This window comes from Mustela nigripes, chromosome 3 (assembly GCF_022355385.1).
Source record: "Mustela nigripes isolate SB6536 chromosome 3, MUSNIG.SB6536, whole genome shotgun sequence".
NCBI classification, from domain to species: domain Eukaryota; kingdom Metazoa; phylum Chordata; class Mammalia; order Carnivora; family Mustelidae; genus Mustela; species Mustela nigripes.
The window spans coordinates 89222451-89234093 of NC_081559.1; the positions used below are offsets into that span (position 1 = coordinate 89222451).

Consider the following 11643-nt stretch of genomic DNA (forward strand, 5'->3'; position numbering starts at 1 on the left):
ATTTATAATGGAAGTTAATGACACCCAAAGTATTTCCTTATAAGGAAAATTTTAGAATCAATTATTTTGAATGGTACTCCAATACATATGACATATACATCTATACATACATACACATATGTGTAAGATGTTCAGTCAAACCTAATCCAAATTGGATAGGTACTTTGTATCATACTTTTCCCACTATTCCATAGTGGGAAATGACACATCAGTCACTAAATCCGCTGGTTATTATGGTTACATAAAAATATAAATTTATATGTCATGAATTCGGTGGTACTTTATCAAGTGAGTACATCATAATTTCTCTAAATATTCTGTAATAAGTGGGCATTTCAGAAATTTCCAATTTTCATGAGTATAAATAAAGGTCTTTCCTTTGAATGGATGACTAATGGAGCAACTACTGAATTTGGGGGAGATGCTAACAAATAAAATAAGTAGTGCAACTTTTTTTTTCCAACTTCATTTAATAACCTCAAAGCTTTAGAGTTTTTTAATATCTCTTGTGAATTTAAATCGAGAGCTCTGGTATTTATTTTTAAAATCTTGATTTTGGGGCACCTGGGTGGCTCAGTTAAGTCTCTGCCTTGGGTTTAGATCATTATCTAGGGTCCTGGGATGAGCCCCATTTCCCACTCCCTGCTAAGTGGGACGTCTGTCTTCTCCCTCTTCCTCTGCCCCTCCCCACCCTACTGCTTGTATTCTCTCTTGCTTGTGCTCTTTCTCGCAAATAAATAAAGTCTTCTTAAAAATTCTTGACTTCAAGAATAGTTTTTGAAACTTGCATCAAGCTTTGTAACACTATCTTCAATAATTTTTTAAACATGTTTAACTAATTTCAGTAATATAAAATAGGTTATATCTGTTTTCTTCCATTGTGTAGTTATTCAGATCTGGACTTACTTTTTTAGATGGGCTATTAGGAGTCTTCAACAAACTATTTTAAAATAGTACTTAAACAGTTTATTTCTATTCTTACATTTGTGATAATATTGTTAAGTTCTTTTTGTACATGAAAAGAAACCTGCCAGATTCTATTTTGTTGTTGTTGTTGTTGTTTGTTTGTTTTCTAATGTTTCTCTCCCTGAACTCAGTTTTAACACTTCATTTTCTTCTCAATTTTGGTAATAGAGGTAAGTGAAGTCGGTGTGAATTTTGTTCCTTTGTTTGAACTGTTGTTTTTTCTTTCCTACACCATCAAGCAGTTCTATTTTCAGAAGACATTGAGTATACTATGAATTTAATATAATTCTGATGCTATTTACCGGAAGATATCATCAGATCCCACAGATTAAGGGTTTAATCCCACAAGACTGGCTCTACTCCAGACACCTGTTTTAAGTCCCATTTATACTTTTGACAGACTGGCTGTAAACCAGTGGTTCCCATAACCCTTTCCTCTGGTTTGATTAATTTGCTTGAGTAGCTTAGAAAACTCAGAAATGTTTACTTAAATTCACCAGTTTATTAAGATGGATATTATAAACATTTTCTTAAAATTTATTTGACAGATAGAGATCACAAGTAGGCAGAGAGGCAGGCAGAGAGAGAGAGGAGGAAGCAGGATCCCTGCTTCCGGATGGGAGGGCTTGATCCCAGGACCCTGAGATCATGACTTGAGCCTAAGGCAGAGGCTTTAACCCACTGAGCCACCAAGGCGTCCCTAAGATGTGTATTATAAAAGGTGCAGATGAACAACCAGAAGAAGAGATACATAGGGCGAGGTCTACAATGTCCCAAACGCAGAAGCTTCTGTTCCCATGAAACAGGAGTGTACCATTCTCCCAGCATGGGGGTGTTTTTAAGAACCCAGAAACCCACAAACATCTTTGTTCGGGATTTTTTACAGAGATTATTCTGCAGAACCCCCAGATCCTTTTCCTCTTCGCAGAGGTTAGAGAGTGGGGCTGAAAGTTCAAAGTTTCTAATCACTTGTCTGGTTAATTACCCCATCCTAAGACTATCCAGGGGTCCCATCTTGTCACCTCATTAGCATGAACTCAAGTGTGTTCAAAAGGGGCTTCTTATGAATATTAGAAGACTATCACTTAGGAAATTCTAAGGATTTTAGGAGCTTTGTGCCAGGAACTATGGATGAAAACCATATATGGCTTATTATAACCTACTTTGTATATAATATTATTTTCCTGTCTTGAAGTTCATGTATATATGGTTGTGAATGTGAAAATTGTCAAGAATAAGTCTAAATGGATTTATCTCACTAATTTTTTTCCATTTTTTATTCTTCATGTGCAGTGTTTTCATTAGTTATGCTGCAAAAAATTTTATCTTTGATTACTGTCTTTGTTCCAGTTTTTTAGTCATTTTATAGTTCAGTAGCCTCTAAGTTCCCTCCATATCTATTGTATTTTTACTTATTTTTATCTCTACAAATTTATCTCGGGGTGTCTCAGATCCTTCTCATCAGTAATTCAATGTTTGAAAATGGCAATTGTGTTCTTTACTGTGCCACTTGTAAATTTTAATTTTGTTTTTGCCTACTGAATTTCCTATAATCTTTCCTTATCTCAAATATCTTCCTTTTTATCTCAGTCCCTTGTTTTTTATTAGCATTTTCTTTTCTTTTGACTTTCCACTACTCCTTCATAGTGTCTTTTTAAATTTAAATTATTTTGCATTCTATAAACTTTAGAAGTCTGGTCATTTTTTAATATGTTCTTCTGTTACTACCCATTCTCAGAAGCATATTATTTCCTAAGCCTTTGGATGAAATTCATTTTTCTTTTTTCTGAAGATTCTATACATTAGAATTCTGTTTTCTATTTTTCGATTGTGTGTGTGTGTGTATTTTTGTTTGTTTGTTTGTTAAGTAAGCTCCATGTACACTATGGAGCCTAACACAGGGCTTGAACTTAAACGACTCTGAGATCAAGACCTGAACTGAGATTGAGAGTCAGAAGCTTATCTGACTGAGTCACCCAGGCACCCTCATGATTTTTAATTTTTTTTTAAATAAGCTTTACATCCAATGTGGGGCTTGAAGTCATGACCCTGAGATCAAAAATCTCACACTCTACTGTCTGAGCAAGCCAGGCACCCCTTTCAATTTTTTTTCTATCTTAGAAGGCAAGCCTGCTGTTAGATAATAATCATTATGTATAATTTGCCTTTGATTCTACTTATATAACTTCCTTAAACCTTCAGCTTAAAAGCAGAGCAATATACATGTCTCTTAACCTGATGCTCAGTGTCTATGGCCCTTTGATCTACATGTTCTAGACCATGTGGTATTTTCTTCTAATCAAAATAGTTACTTCCATGACATCTTAGCTTTGTGGAATATATGACAAACTAAAAACTCCTTCTTTCATATTTTCCCTCTAACACATTAGCCATTTGGGAAGCCATATCTTCAAAGGCAAAATGACTTTTTCCAGTTTTTATTTCCTAAATGTAGTTAGGTTGTTCTGTTGCTTCCTGGAATGGTTGAAGAAAAATAAATATTACAGACTATAATTAAGGAAAGGGGGCTGAGGTACTCTTTAAGAAGTAAAACTTATACAGTATTATATGATTACTTGGTTTACTATTCATTTGGATTTACTATTTCTGAGCTAGGGAATATACAATGAGGTTGTGAAAACAATACATGTTAACTTCTATTTTAATGCATTTACTTTATTTCCCTGGCTAAATATTACTGTTATTAGTTGTATTTTTAATCCAGGCCTGTTGGCCTTGTAATTATAGGATAGCTCTCCTTAATGTTGGGGCAAATTTTCCGTCATTACCAGAAATTAGTGGTGATATGAATTTTCATGTGTATTTCTTCTGAGTTCCTCCCAAGTATTTTAGTGGTAGACACTGCATCAGGAACCATTAAATCAAATTCCTCAGCCAAATGGTCAAATGGTACGATTCCTTTCCCTGGCTCACTAGTCCTGTTTGGATCTAAGGAAAATATTCTTTTAATGAAATGCTCTAGTTTTATTGCCTCTAAATTTTAATGCTATCAGGCCCAGTCTTTAAAATGATTCACTTAAACTCTTTCTATCTTGATGCAAGATGAATTGACTTCACCTCTTCTGAAGTTTCTGATAAATCTCTGCCTTTTATATTAGAAAACAGAAAATTCGAAGTAGTATCCAGAAATTAAAAACAAAAAGGACTTTGCCAATAGAGTTGCATGTTGAGAATTAATATTTCCCCCAAGGAAAATGATTTCTCCTATAAAGTTTTTTTTAGTATAATATATATCTCTTTATGAGAGCAGAACAAGATTCTAAAAGTACATATTTTTCAAAGCAGAGAAATATTAAAGTAGTTTAATTTACAAATTCAAAACAAAAATGGGATTGATTCACTTATATAAACTTCAGGAATGTCTATAGAATACATTGAATTTTGTGTCCTGAGGTTTCTTTATTTTTCTACTACTAAAATACAGTATAAACACATTAACAAAAATATACTCCCACTTTTGTTACCAAGGTCTTACCCATAAAGATAATAATCCATTTGGCTTGGGGAATTAAAAAAAAAAAATGTAATGCTGATGCCAGCTAAACACATGTAGCTTTTGTTATTTCCTTTTTTGGGAAGCCCTAATTCTTATGATTCAGCAGACCCAGAGGATCAGAAGATGATTCAAAGTGATTCTGATACAGCATTGCAAGCATTCAAACTATTTGGTTTAAGCAAGTATTATGGCATTAATATGTAACATAACAACAACAACAACAAAATTAAGGAAGCAATCTCTCTTGCAGTACACTCTTGTCTTTTTTTTTTCAATTCAATTTAATTAGCATATAGTGTATTATTTTCAGAGGTAATTTAGTGATTCATCAGTATCATATAAAACCCAGGGCCCACCTTAATGCCCATCACCCAGTTATTCCATACCTCCACCCACCTCCCCTCCAGCAACCCAGTTTGTTTCCTATAGTTAAGAGTCTCTTATGTTTTCTCTCCCTCTATATTTTCTTATTATTATTCCTTCCCTTGTCCTATGTTTATCTGTTTTGTTTCTTAAATTCCACATATGAATGAATCATATGACATTTGTCTTTCTGTGACTGATTTATTTCACTTAATATAATACCCTGCTGTTCCACCCACCCCACCTCCTTGCAAATAGCAAGATTTCATTCTTTTTGATGGCTGAGTACTATTCAGTACTCAAAGTAGATGTGGTAAATATATATCTTCTTTATCTATTCATTTGTCAATGGACATGTGGGTTCTTTCCATAGTTTAGCTATTGTAGGCACTGCTACTGTAAACATTGAGGTGTATGTGCTCCTTCAAATCACTATGTGAGTATCTTTTGGATAAAGACCCAGTAGTGCAATTGCTGGGTCACAGGGCAGCTCTATTTTCAAGTTTTTGAGGAACCTCCATACTATTTTCCAGAGTGGTTGCACCAGCTTGCATTCCCATCAACAGTATGAGAAGGATCCCCTTTTTACACATCCTCACCAACATCTGTTGTTTCCTGACTTGTTAATTTTAGCCATTCTGACCAGTGTGACATGGTGTCACACCATGGTTTTGATTTGTATTTCCCTGATGCCAAGTGATGAGCATTTTTTTTTTCATGCGTCTGCTGGTCATTTGTGTATCTTCCTTGGAGAAATGTCTGTTCATGTCTTCTGCCCATTTCTTGACTGGATATTTTGGTTTTTGGGTGTTGAGTTTGATAAATTTTTTTTTTTTCATTTGACTTATGAGATTATTGGTCTATTTATCTATTAAGATTTTATTTTTTTAATTTTAGGATAGAGAGATATAGTGCACACATGCACATGAGCAGGGGTGGGGCAGAGGGCAGGGGTTGCAGAGGGAAAAGCAGACTCCCCACTGAGAAGGGAGCCTGATGAGGGACTCAATCCCAGGATCCTCGTATCATGATCTGAGCCTATGGCAGATGCTTAACTGACTGAGCCACCAAGGCACCCTGAATTTAATAAGTTCTTTAATAAAAATCAAATCCTTGAGCTCCTGAAAGAAAGGGAAGTTACATTTTTTGAATCTTTCAACCTCAAAATTAGTCCGAGCTGTTCCATTACTAGCATGCAGACTGGAGAGAAGTTAGAATGTGTGACTCAAAGAACTTAAATAGTTCTTTCCTTAAAAGTGCTATGGGTGGGATATAATTGCCACTACCCCATAAAGGATAGTGGTGCTTTAGCACCACTGTATTTCAAAGATTTAGAGAAAAAAAAATTGACAGGAATTGGTGGTCATTTGAATGTGGCAAGTGAAGGGAGGGAGGAGATATACTTACGTAACTTTGGTTTCCACCTTGAAGTAAATGGGGAAATCACAATTGATATAGGGAATACCAGATGAAGAACAGGCTTTGAGAACATTATCTTGAGGTTAGTGTTAGATTTATTCAATTTGATGGACTTAAGAAAGGTCTATGCTGAACATATTTAAAAGGCAGTTCAAAATATTGCCAGAGTTCATAAAATGTTTTGAAGATCAATGTTCTAGAGATATAATCTGATCAGTTTTACTTCTAAAATATATCTTGGGTCAGTCCCTTTCTCCCCAATCCCATCACCAGTATCCTTGTCTAACTAATCATCACAATTGCTATTCTTGTTGCAAATGTAGACAGTTTCCAACTTCTGTCTTTAACTCTATAAATTGTGTTCCATAAAGCTGCCAGAGTGATATGCCTTAAGAATGGGATTATATAACTTCTCTGCTTAACCACACTAGGTCACAATTAAATAAAAATTCAAAATCCTTGCTGTATCTTTAAGGACCTTGCAAAACCTGTTTCCTGAGATTTCAGATCATTCCTGTGTGATTCTTGAGACTTAAGGCTTACTAGACTTTCAGTTTTTTCAAGCTGTTCTACCTCAAATTTGTCATGTATGATTTCCTCTGCCTGGAAAGTTCTTTTTCATTATGTTACCCCTAAATCCTATCCCACCCTTTGTGCTTACCCATATCAGTATTTTTACCTTTGCTTCATTTCTCAGTTCAAACATTACTTCCAGAGAATGATCTGATAACCCCAACTCTACCTTCTTCACCCTATTCCACAAAAGCAAACAAACAAACAAACAAACAAGCACACACCCTGATTTTCTGATTTGGATCTAACTTGTCCTGTAGATGGTGTGGTTGATGAGAGCAGGGACCACTGCTGATTTGTCCCCAGCATGTATATCGACCATATGCCCATATTCCCCAGTTGCCCAGGACTGTTCCATTTTGTGCCTGCTGACCTGGTATGATTATTACCAACACCTTCTTTCTTGTTATCAACACCTATTACACTTTCACAAACGTCTCTGCTTGGATGATAAATTACATGCCAGCTCATCATGTATACTATGCCTTCAATAAATATTCTTTGAATGAGTGATTAAATGGGAGGCTCTAACACATAGGTTTTTAAAAAATATAGAAGAAAGAGGAGAGTTTGAAGTGCAGTACTATAGCTCACTGACAATATAATATATAAAGAGTAGAAGAAGCTATTTTAAGACACCTGGAAAGTGCGAGTATTTGTATATGTGTTTTGTGAGTGTGAAACAACATTAATTATTTAAGAATTCATTCAACCTATATATGGAATGGTCCATAAAGGTCTCGAAAAATATAGTCTCTCAAAATATAGTTTTAATTCTATTATTTTGCCACTAGTAACTAAATGTTATATTTTTAAACTTTTTTTTTATTGTTATAAAGATTTCTTGGTGTCTAGATAACTTTTCATCTCTTGAAACTAAGGTCTATTATTGCTGTTCTACTAGTTGGTAAATGGAGAAGGAACTAAATCCCTCTAATCCTCTATTTGATAGAAATCTGTAATCAAAATAATGTTTATCTTAATTAATAGGCCATTTTTTTCATTTTCAAAACTATAGAAAATTAGAAAAACTAGAAAATTAATAAATGTCATTAAAGCTTTTTCTTCAGAATTATTTCTTTAAATACAAATTTTTAGAAGTCTAAAAATTCATGAATTGTATTTAGATATTAATATGTATGAGGGAATAGCTAGAATTTCTTTTAGATAATTTACTTTTAAATATCTATCTTTTGCTCTATTTTGATATTGAGAAGTGGTATGACTTCATACTATGTTAATATTATTCGGTATTCTCTCAAAAATATTGTGTTCACTGGTCATATAAATTTATGTGAATATAGACTTAAAACTATATTTCTCTAAAATATTTAACATATGTAGACATTTGGATTTTAGATACTTTTTTAAAGAAAGCATTTATAGGCAGAATTTTAAAAATAACTTTGCAAGCTGTTATGAATATAACATGTTTTGACTTATAATTTCAGAATTTTCACTCCATTTAAATGCAAAGAAAAACTAGAAAATTATTTCACTTAATTATAACACATTTTCCCATTAGTATTCAAAATACCATACTTCATTTATCCAAAGAAGGTAACTGGAATAACACCACTTGTCTAGAAAATATCAAGAAATACCAAGAAAGTGATGTTTCAATGTATGTGTATTTACACTATATATATAGACACATGCATATATATACAAAACATATGTACATATGTATAGGTAGGTATATATGTATACTTCATACTTCAAAAACAAACATACACACATTCATATGCACATGTCTTTCACAAGTATCAGTATATACACATATTGTATATACATGTATGTGTGTCCTCATGTACATTTACATTTATATATATAAATATAAATATATGTGTGTGTGTGTTTGTGTATTCTAGAAATGGTGCTGAAACATTTAATTTTATTTCAAACAATAAGCAACATAGAAAATTAAGCAACATAAATTATAAAATGTAGTTACTTTGTGCTTCAATGTTAAAAGTAACAAAGTTTATGTTTTGTTAATATTAAAAAAATACTAACATTATGTGAATAGTATTTATTGATGAATAGGACCTAGAATAGAGGAGGCAGCTGGGAATAAGAAAGTACATGGGCTTCGGCATCAGACAGATCTGACTTTGAATCTAGGTTCTGTCACTTACATAATCTTAGAAGTTATTTACCTCTCTGGATTTCAGTTTCTCCATCTACTAAATTAAAACTATGCTTTGCATGAGGTACCAACAGGAGTGCTTTGCCAAACATGCAAAATGTGATTTTTTTTTTTATTTGACAGACAGAGATCATAGATAGGCAGAGAGACAGGCATAGAGAGAGAGGGGGAAGCAGGCTCCCCGCTGAGCAGAGAGCCCGACGTGGGGCTTGATCCCAGGACCCTGAGATCATGACCTGAGTGAAGGCAGAGGCTTAACCCACTGAGCCACCCAGGGACCCCCAAAATGTGATTTCTATGCTCAGTGCTCAAACCCTTGGAGTTCAGATTCACCCGTCATGTTCTTGAAGGATATTCACAGATCCAAGTACTTTCAGAGTGGGATTATTGGGATGGTCTGAAAAGTTTGTCCTATGATAACTAGCAAGATTTATTCTGGGAAAAGAAGCAACTAATGCATGAAAGCTAACTTCAAAATCGAAAGAGCTGACATTTAGGAATACTTATTTTCTCTCTATTTGGTCTATTTGGGTAGGTGGAATTATGAAAATTTATTTTTGAACATCGTATACAGTAAGCAGGTATTATTATATAATTGCAGACCCTGCTGATAGACTGTGAATCTATTCAAACTCAAAGTGATATAATTATATATAGTGATATAAATAGCATAAAATATATATTACAGAGAATATAATGTAAGTAGAAAAAAATAACAGCAATGTTGCTCTAGTTTCAGGAATTAAGGCAAATGACCAAGTAATATAAAAAAGGTAGGAAAGGTTCAAATCAAGAATATTGGGAAAACGTTAGTATAGAAAAATAAAGAGGCCTTTTTAGAGAGGGTGGAAGAAAGAAAGATTGATTATATTAAAAATTTCAACATGGAAAGATAGCCAGTTAATAAACTTTTTTTTTTTTTTTTAATTTGACAGAGATCACAAGCAGGCAGAGAGGCAGACAGAGACAGAGAGAGGGAAGCAGGCTCCCTGCTGAGTGGAGAGCCAGAAGTGGGGCTCAATCCCAGGAGCCTGGGATCAAGACCTGAGTCAAAGGCAGAGGCTTTAACCTACTGAGGCACCAAGGCACCCCAGCAGTTGATAAACTTTATGTCTTATGGTAACAGTCCACTTAACCAAGAAGCAATTCATTATGTACCCAACACTGTGCATTTGATTTCTAGTAGGCCATAAAATATTTACAAAAATGTGGGATGGGCAATAATATATCACTGACATGTTGCAGATGAAAAAAACTGAGGATTTGAAAAGAAAGAAAAAAATGAGGATTAGAACAGTTAAATAATTGCATAAGGTCACACATTTGGTAGAGCAAAGATTTAGAATCAGAGTTATTTTACATGAGAGTTTGAGCTTTTAACCATTATATTCTACATCTTCTATAGAGTATCAGTTTTTGTGTTTTTTTTTTTTTCACTCCAACATTTCAAAATGACATTTAGCTTCTCAAATATTCTGGTTACATATTTATGTGTACTAACAATTCAATAAAAAATCTGACAGATGTAAAAATTTCAAGAAATTTCCTTGATTAATTTTCTATCAAGTGCTCATAAATGTCCACAATTTTTTTACTGTTATTTTAACTTTAATGAATTAATTTTATTGGGATCTGTTAGTTTGCATGTAAATTATATAGTGAAAAATTCATTCTTTACCTTATTCAGATTCTAATTGTATGGATTATAGATTGTGATATATGCATTTTTACATGTAACCATTAATTTTAACACGATCAATTTGCCCAAGTCACAGGTTGCTGTTAATTTCATCATGAAGTCTTAATTTTTCTGTCAAATTCAAATTTTATCATATAAGCTTAAGTCCGTTCCCATTCTATTTTTGTTCTGATCGTATTGTTGGCATCTAATTTTTTTGAAGATCAGTATTTATATTTTTCAGCCTTGTTAACAAGATGCAATTCCCCAATAAATTTTGAATCTATTATAAGATGTACTGGTATGATTTTAGCCATAATCACTAGCTAATTGACTTAATCTCATGGACTTGACCTCAGAGGTAGAGACCACCTAGGTAGAGAAGAGATGCTTCCATTCCTTCCTGGAAATTTCTGTTAGGGGGCTCTTGATAGATGTCAGCTTGGAGTAAAGAACAAGGTCAGTACTGTGGGATTTTTAGAAACAAACATCTGTGACATCTGGATTTGGTTGGATTTTTGTGTTGGGGAATAGGATCATGAAATATCAAACAGTTTTTTTTTTTTTTAAGTGGAATATTAGCTGTGGTTTTCTTTTTGTATTTTAATTTTTTATTTTTTTTTATAAACATATATTTTTATCCCCAGGGGTACAGGTCTGTGAATCACCAGGTTTACACACTTCACAGCACTCACCAAAGCACATACCCTCCCCAATGTCCATAATCCCACCCCCTTCTCCCAAACCCCCTCCCCCCAGCAACCCTCAGTTTGTTTTGTGAGATTAAGAGTCACTTATGGTTTGTTTCCCTCCCAATCCCATCTTGTTTCATTTATTCTTCTCGTACCCACTTAAGCCCCCATGTTGCATCACCACTTCCTCATATCAGGGAGATCATATGATAGTTGTCTTTCTCCGCTTGACTTATTTCGCTAAGCATGATACGCTCTAGTTCCATCCATGTTGTCGCAAATGGCA

At 34.0% G+C, this 11643-nt stretch overlaps 1 protein-coding gene across 1 annotated transcript in view; it reads left to right on the forward strand.

Annotated features, from left to right (window-relative positions):
* The window catches only part of LRP1B (LDL receptor related protein 1B), a 2002169-nt gene that overhangs the window by 1583119 nt on the left and 407407 nt on the right, over positions 1-11643 (forward strand). The gene's annotated exons all lie outside the window — the stretch shown is intronic.